This window comes from Lissotriton helveticus, chromosome 9 (genome assembly GCF_964261635.1).
Source record: "Lissotriton helveticus chromosome 9, aLisHel1.1, whole genome shotgun sequence".
Taxonomy (NCBI): Eukaryota; Metazoa; Chordata; class Amphibia; order Caudata; family Salamandridae; genus Lissotriton; species Lissotriton helveticus.
In genome coordinates, this window is record NC_136070.1 from 177787846 (window position 1) to 177794676 (window position 6831).

A 6831-nucleotide genomic window follows, 5' to 3' on the forward strand; every position below is an offset into this window, starting at 1 on the left:
TGCAAAGTGCCTTGCTGTAGGTTTTGCACCATAGCTCTGAGGCACCTAGGGAAACCTAGAAAACCTATAAATTTTTGAAAAGTAGACACCCAGAGAATGCATGATGGGGTGACTTGACTGGCTCTCACCAGGTTCTGTTACCCAGAATCCCTTGCAAACCTAAAAATGTGTCTAAAAACATTCTCCTCACATTTCTGTGGTGGAAAGTTGTGGAATCTGTGTGGCTCCACAAAATTCTATGCACCCCACGTTCTCCAAAGCCTTCCGAGAAAAATGGTACCTCACTTGTGTGTGTAGGTCTAGTGCCCACGACAGGCAAGGGAGATACGTGCATAGGACGATTTCCAGTTTCATCGAAGGGAACGACCTTTTGCACGCGTCGCAATCCGGTTCCCGTGCTAATTTTAGCACGGAGACGGCCTTACTCGAGGTCACTGATGCCATCAGGGAAGTGCTTGACTCTGGGGGAAAGGCCATGTTAGTTATGCTTGATTTGTCGGTGGCTTTCGACACCGTTCCTCACGACGGCCTCCTTTTAAGACTCTGGGAATGTGGCCTTCGAGGAACGGTGTGGAATTGGTTCAAATCCTTCCTGGCCGGCCGCCGGCAAACGATCTGGGCGCCCCCTTTCTCCGCCGATATGACTCCGCTAGAGGTTGGGGTCCCACAGGGTTCCATTCTTAGCCCCATGCTTTTTAACATCTTTATGGCCCCTCTGGCGGTGGTGGCGGAGTCTTTTGGCGCCCAGATCATATCCTACGCCGATGACACCCAGCTCCTATTCACATGCGACAGGGGGGGGTTGTTTGATGGCATACAGATTAGGGATTGTCTTGGTGCGGTTTTTGAGTGGTTTAGAGGTCATGGCCTAAAGTGCAACTCCGACAAGTCGGAGTTGCTCTTTTTTGGATGCGCTCCAGAGCCTAATTGGAAATCTTGGTGGCCACAAGATATGTTTCCTCCTGACAGTGTGTCTTTTAAGGCCAAGAACCTGGGAGTGATAGTGGACAGTGAACTGTCTTTCGGGCCACACATTTCGTGCCTTTCAGGAAAGTGTTTCGGCATTCTACGGATGCTGAGAAAATTTCTTCCCTTAGTGTCACTCCATCACAGGAAACCAATTGTTCAGGCCTTGATTGGATCACGACTGGACTACGCAAACGCTCTTTTTTTGGGTCTACCGAAATACCTCTTGACCCGTTTGCAAGTAGTACAGAACTCGGCAGCCCGAGCCATCTATGGACTCCCCAGAAGAGCAGGCGCCACTGTTTTACTGAATACCTTGCATTGGTGACCTACTTCAAAGAGGATTCTCTTTAAAAGCCTGACTCTGGCTTTCAAAGCTCTACATGGTATAGGCCCGAAGTATATTGGGAAACGCCTTTCCTTGTATATACCCAGCAGGACCCTGAGGTCATCCTGCTTGTCCAAGATGTCAGTTCCTGCCATTAGGCGTGTAAGAATGGGAGGTCGGGCGTTTCGTTACCTGGCCCCGAAGGCTTGGAACGAACTACCTCTGTCCCTGAGACAGGCTACCAGCCTTCTTGTATTTAGGAAGGGCCTAAAAACGTGGCTTTTTACTAAATAGTTTTTCTCTTCTTTCTGTCTGTGTTCTAGCTGTTATTGTTGTTGTTCTACCTGCTGATACTCTTCGCCAAAGCGCCGGGATGCTCCCTGGAGTAGCCGAGCGCTATAGAAGAAATAAATTAACATAACATAACATAACATAACAAGGGCCCAAAACCTATTGAGGCGACATCAAAATTACCTATCACAACACAACTTGGTTTTGCAAGAGAGGTCCCATTAGTTCTTGGCCCCGGGCACGGCGGCCATCTAGGGAAACCTACCAAACCCACACATTTCTGAAAACTAGACACTCTGGGGAGTCCAGCGAGGTATAGTTTGCATGGGTCCCCTAACGTTTTCCTACCCACAATCCCCTTCAAACCTCAAATATAGCTGAAAAAAATCACTTTTTTCTCAAATTGCTGTGTGGGAAAGTTCTGGAATCTATGTGGATCCACAAATTTCCTCCCACCCAGCGTTCTCCCAGGTCGTCTGATTAAAAATGATACCTCACCCGCGTGGGAGGGTGAAGTATCCGCGACAGTCAAGGGCCCAAAACCTATTGAGGCGACATCAAAATGACATATCACAAAACAACCTGGTTTTGCAAGGGGAGTCACCTGGGTTTTTGTCCCCCGGGCCCAGCGTCCATCTTGGGAAACTATGAAACCCAAACACTTCTGAAAACTAGACACCCGGGGGAGTCCAGCGAGGTATGGCTTGCGTGGGTCCCCCAACGTTTTCCTACCCAGAATCCCCGGCAAACCTCAAATGTAGCTGAAAAAAAATCGCTTTTTCCATACATTTCTGCGTGGGATCACCGTGCCGGCACAAATGTCCTACCACCCAGCGTTCCCCTTGTTCTCCCGAGTAAAATGATACCTCACTTGTGTGAGTGGGCCAAAGGCCTGTGACTAGGAAGAGCTCAAAACACAGGAATTTAGAGTATTACACCGAGAATTCGAAGCGCTACATTTCTTTAAAAATAGGCTTTTAGCCAATTCTGTTTTTGGACACCCCCACAAGTAAGGTATAACTTTACTCGGGAGAACAAGGAGAACGCTGGGTAGTAGGACATTTGTGCCAGCATGGTGATTCTATGCAAAAATATGTGGAAAATATGGGTTTTTTTGCGATATTTGAGGTTTGCAGGGGATTCTGGGTAGGGAAACGTTGGTGGATCCACGCAATCCCCAGGGTGTCTAGTTTTTCAGAAGTGTGTGGATTTGGTAGGTTTCCCTGGATGGCGGCAAGCCGGGGGCCAAACAACCAGGCCCCCCCCAAAAAAAAACCAGCTAGTTTTGTTATAGGTAATTTTCAAGTCTCCACAATACGATTTGGGCCAAATCCTGTTTCAGGCATTTTGCCCACCCACACAAGTGAGGTACCATTTTTATCGGGAGACCGGGGGGACTCTGGGTCGAAGGAAATTTATGGATCCATGGAGATTCCAGAACTTTCCCACACAGAAATTTGAGAAAAAAATGAAATGTTTTTTTCAGCTAAATTTGAGGTTTGCAGGGGATTCTGGGTAGGAAAATGTTGAGGGACCCACGCAAGCCATACCACGCTGGACTCCCCGGGTGTCTACTTTTAAGAAATGTGTGGGTTTGGAAGTTTCCCAAGATAGCCGTTGAGCCCGGGGCCAAAAACCCAGGTGACCCCCCCTTGCAAATTCAGGTTGTTTTGTGATAGGTAATTTTGATATCTCCTCAACAGGTTTTGGGCCCTTGCCTGTTGCGGGTACTTGACCCACCCTAGTGAGTAAGGTACCATTTTTATCAGGAGACCTGGGCGAACACTGGGTGGTAGGAAATTTGTGGATCCACGTACATTCCAGAACTTTCTTACACAGCAATTTGAGAAAAAAGTTATTTTTTCTACTAAATTTGAGGTTTGTAGAGGATTCTGTGTAGTAAAACATTGGGGGACCCATGCAAGCCATACCCCGCTGGACTCCCCAGGGTATCTAGTTTTCAGAAATGTGTGAGTTTGGTAGGTTTCCCTAGGACAAAAACTAATGAGACCCCCCCTTGCAAAACCAGGTTGGTTTGTGATAGGTAATTTGGATGTCCCCTCTATAGGTTTTGGGCCCTTGCCTGTCAAGGGTCCTTGACCCACCCACGCAAGTGAGGTACCATTTTTCTCTGAAGACTGTGGGAAATGCGAGATGAGTGGAAATGTGTGGATCCACGCAGATTCCAGAACTTTTCACCACTGAATATGAGGAAAATTTGGTTTTTTTTAAACAATTTTTTAGGTTTGCAAGGGATTCTGGGTAACAGAACCTGGTGAGAGACAGTCAAGTCACCCCATCTTAGATTTCCCTGGGTGTCTAGTTTTCAAAAATGTATAGGTTTGCTAAGTTTCCCTAGGTGCCGGCAGAGCTAGGGTTAAAAAACTACAGCCAGGCACTTTGCCAGAAAAGGGTCATTTTTCACTGTGAAGTTGTGGTGTATCCATGTTGCGTTTTGCGTTGTTTCCTGTCATGGGCACAATTCCTACCCACACAAGTGAGGTACTATTTTTCTTGGAAATCTTTGGGAAACGCGGGGTGGGTGGAGATTTGAGGATCCACGCAGATTCCAGAACTTTCCGCCATAGAAATGTGAGGAAAATGTGTTTTTTTACAACATTATTAGGTTTGCAAGGGATTCTGGGTAACATAACCTGGTGAGAGGCAGTCAAGTCACCCTATCCTGGATTCTCCTGGGTGTCTAGTTTTCAGAAATGTGTAGGTTTGCTAGGTTTCCTTAAGTGCCAGCAGAGCTAGGGTTAAAAAATTACAGCTAGGCACTTTGCCAAAAAAGGGTAATTTTTCACTGTAAAATTGTGGTGTGTCCACATTGCGTTTTGAGCTGTTTCCTGTCGTGGGAACTAGGCCTACCCACACAAGTGAGGGACCATTTTTCTCAGAAGACTTTGGGGAACACGGGGTGGGTGGAAATTTGTGGATCCACGCAGATTCCAGAACTTTCCACCACAGAAATGTGAGGAAAAGGTGTTTTTTTGACAATTTGTTAGGTTTGCAAGGGATTCTGAGTAACGGAACCTGGTGAGAGGCTGTCAAGTCACCCCATCCTGAATTTTCCTGGTTGTCTAGTTTTAAAAAATGTATAGGTTTACTATGTTTCTCTAGGTGCCGGCAGAGCTAGGGTTAAAAAACTACAGCTGGGCACTTTGCAAAAAAAAGGGTAATTTTTCATTGTGAAAATGTGGTGTGTTCACGTTGCATTGTGAGCCGTTTCCTGTTGTGGGCACTATGCCTACCCACACAAGTGAGGTACCATTTTTATCGGGAGATTTAGGGTAATTCAGATTTGTAAAGCAACTGTTTTATCTATTGACGTTCGATGCATTCCTGCCTTCCAAATGAAAGACAATGTGTAAAAAAGAAGTAATTTTCAAAAATGATCGCTAATTCTCATGCTAGTATTAGTATTCTCAATTTCCGACATGTGCAAATATCTACTGTTTCTAAACTCTATATTTTGTTCCCATTTCAGAAATACATAGGTGTATTTCACACCGATTTTTCCATGTGTACATTTTCCCAGAATAATTGCTATATACCTGCTACATAATAAAAAAAACATTGCAAGTCGCTGCTCAGTTTTTGGGTCTGGGTTCGTCAGGTTCTTGGTGAACCTACAAGTCCTATGTATTCCCACAACCAGTAAGGTCCAGCGGATGTAATGGTATATTGCTTTTAAAGAGCTGTCATAATTAGAAGAAGTTACAGGCTGTTTTTTTCAACTAATTTTGAATTTTTCCTATATTTAACTGTTGGTTTCTATAAAGAAACCTGTCTACTTTTCCAAAATGTATAGCTTCAGGATCCATTATTGCTTTCATACCCATACCTACCATTAACTGGAAGAAGGTTGAAAGCACAAAAAATAGCAAAAATAGGCAATGTGTCATAAAAATGCCAAAACTGTGTAAACAATGTTGGTTTTCTGACAAAAGCCTGCTTGTCCCTGAAAGCTGGGAATATGGTGATTTCAGCATCACAACCCCTTTTTTGATACCATTTGCAGAGAAAAACCAGACGCTTTCATCTGTAGCCTTTTTTTGCATTTGTCCCAAAAAACAAAATGTAGCTGTATTTTGGCTAATTTCTGGGTCCCCTCCAGGGGAATCCACAAACCCTTGGTACCTCCAGAATCCCCATGATTTTGGAAAAAAAGGACGCAAATTTGGCATGGATATCATATGTGGTAAAAAAGTTACAGGGGTCTAAGCACGAACTAACACAAATAGCCAAAAAAAGGCTTAGCGGGGGTTGGGCCTAAGGTTCTGCATTTCTGGGAGCTTGGTTTCTGTCTTGCAATGCAATAAAATTAAATTAACACCACTGATAACATTAGACAGTGTAGAAACCACCTTTGGGCCAGTGCCTACCCCCTCCTTACTCTGAAAGATCACATGCTCATATGTTCTCAGAAATACAATGTTGTATTTGCTAAGGTAATTTGCATTAGCATTGCTCGGAACTGAATTTCTGACAGATTCTTCAATCTCAGCAACAACTCTATTTTTTAAATTTCTTTGCAAATCCAATTCTCTCAGGCACATACTTTTTGATGGACATGTCAATAAACGGGCTCCATATATCCACTGAAGAAGCCTCAGTGATAACACATGACGATGCAACATCTCTCCAGAACACCATTAATTCATTTTCAGAAAACAATTTAGTATCTTAGGGGGCAACAAATGACCCCCTATACTCAGCTGTATAGTCTTCGGGCATGGAGTTGTGCAGATTTCCTGGTGCCCACAGCCACTGTAGCTCTCTACCTTTTCTAGAGAGTGCTTGGAGCCAGCTTCCTGGTGCTAGCTGCCAAAGCAAGGTCATTTAGGGACACAGGGCCTTTCTCCTACTTTATTTTGACTTGCAGGATGATTTTTATGGTTCGGACTTATTGCATTATAACCAATTTGAGCCAGCATTGCATTATGTACATATGTAAATATTTTACTATTGTTTAGCCAGCATTGCTAATATATATGACTGTTTTGCCTTTGTTTTCTATAAAGCTATACTGTATCAGTTACATGTGTTGCTCCTTACTGGGTGTCTTCATTCATATGTACCTAATAAACATGGTTTAGGGTGGTTTCAGGCAAACCGTTCAACACAGATCTCATGCAAAAGGTGGATGATACTTTTAGGTGTTACTAGCCTGTCTATGATCCTGATGTTACTCTCTGACCAACATTTGTTTATGATTTTAAAGAAATGGGCAGTACAAACAT